The 2,111-nt window shown below is 36.6% G+C and overlaps 1 protein-coding gene across 2 annotated transcripts in view; it reads left to right on the top strand.

The window, feature by feature from the left end:
- Positions 1–2,111, top strand: part of LOC107658471 (STE20-related kinase adapter protein alpha-like) — an 18,360-nt gene that overhangs the window by 4,072 nt on the left and 12,177 nt on the right. The window lies entirely within an intron of this gene.

Raw genomic sequence — 2,111 nt, forward strand, 5'->3', positions numbered from 1 at the left:
AAAAATTGACCCTTATGACTGGTTTTGTGCTCCAGGGTCACATTTATGTTTGCTTTTGGCTGTTATGTGTTCCATGGCAATGAGTCAAGGGTTGATAACCACGTTTATGTTCAATAAAAAATTATATAAAATAAGTAATTAAAAAAAAGTTTTTCTGATGGTTTGTCATTTTGTTGAATTGAATGCTCAAGTAATATAAATATAATTTCTTCTTGCTTAAATGATTTTTATCATTTAGTATATTCAGTATGATATAGATTATAATATACATGGTATACATTTTGACTAGAAAATAAAAACATTTGGCGGATACTTATGTTAGAGTTTTTCTCGCATTATGTTTCATTGGTCTTTTTAAGAGAACAGAAAATAAAATTATAAATTGGTATCAATGGTATCAATCAAACCCTCCCTTCTCTCCAAGAACTGTACTCATCCAGAGTGAGCAAAAGGGCTGGCAAAATCACTCTGGACCCCTCACATCCAGCACACTCCCTCTTTGAACTGTTGCCATCTGGTCGACGCTACAGAGCTCTGAGCACCAGAACGACCAGACACAGGAACAGTTTCTTCCCTCAGGCAATCCATCTCATGAACACTTAACAATAATCGTGGAACATACAACACTAGTATACATTATTTATTTAACACGCATACTTATTTACATTTCAAATTTGCACATATCATACCTGTACATACAAAATTGTCTATATTATATATTGGGTTTTTGCTTTTTTGTACATTGTCTATTTTGTCTATTTTTATATTATTCTTTTTATTATCTGCGTCCTGTCTTGTCACTGTCATTCTGTTGCACTGTGGAGCTTCTGTCACTAAAGCAAATTCCTCGTATGTGTAAACATACCTGGCAATAAAGCTCATTCTGATTCTGATTCTGATGATATATATATATATTTTTTTATTTTATACAAAGTATCTATTTAAATTGTATTTAAAATGGGGAAAAAAAAGTATTGAATCACATGTAGAAAGTGTTGCTTGGAAGGATGCTGGCTCTCTGAAAACTAAAGCTGTTCCAATGAGAGTTTGTTAAATTTGTGAGAACCACTTTAAAGGCAGATTGTTTGTTTGTATGCGTGTCTTTTGCATCATTTACACGGGTTCTCTACGCCAGAGCAAACTCAGGCAAGCCCACTAAGGAAAGTAAGTGCGGAATATCTTCCAGCTTTTCCATCCGCCTGTTGGTGTGGGTGTGTGATAGTTGTGTGTGTGTGAGCATGTGAGATGGTGTGTGCTTGTGTAAGTGTGAAAATGTATGATTAATGGTGCGCGTGTGTGTGTGCTCAGATGAGTACATCCCCTGTGCTCCTGTGTTTGCCTGCATGCACTCATCGTGCTGCTGTGACACTCATACCTCCACACTTGCTCAGACTGAGAGGGAAGTGCTTGTATTTAAGTTGGGAAAAGAAAGATGAGGTCTCATAAAACTCCCTGGGTACAGTGCTTTATTATTGTGCTTGATAAACCAAAGGGAAATGAAAACTTGGGGGTTCAGTTTCCCAGTAATGTAATACTTGTATCATAATTAAGTATTAAGCCTGAATTAAACATTCATTTTAAAGAGCAGGTACAAGAGATATGCAGAGTGAATCAGTGAGACTAATTCTGCATTACCCCTCATTGATGCAATATTAGCACCTTACCAAATTGCCTCATAAGAGTTGTCACAAAGAACAAACCAACACCAGGAATAATGGTGATGTTGTCATTGGTCACCTAAGCATGTGGAGTTGCTCATTGTGTTAATGCAACACATGGAGTCATCCTGTCAAAGCCTGGGCTTGCTGCACTGTTCACTGAAGTAGTCCTGCCTACACTTCAAAGGGCACAAAATGATTTGTTTTATGAATTGCCATAGACCTGCATGATCACCACTGACATATGCTCTCATCGTATGTGTGAGGAATTAATAATCTTATCTGTAAGTTCCATGGCAGAGCGAATGGACGCTTTGATGTGAGTAAAAAAAAAAAAAGTATTTTATGTTTATGGGATCATGCATATCTATAACCAAATGCAACACAGTGCATTGTAGTTTATTTGATGCTTATAACATGCTTTTGCAAATACGCAGAGTTTTGTGAAGCCAT

The sequence above is a fragment of the Sinocyclocheilus anshuiensis genome, unplaced genomic scaffold (assembly GCF_001515605.1).
Source record: "Sinocyclocheilus anshuiensis isolate Anshui unplaced genomic scaffold, SAMN03320099.WGS_v1.1 scaffold371, whole genome shotgun sequence".
In the NCBI taxonomy this organism is placed as follows: Eukaryota; Metazoa; Chordata; class Actinopteri; order Cypriniformes; family Cyprinidae; genus Sinocyclocheilus; species Sinocyclocheilus anshuiensis.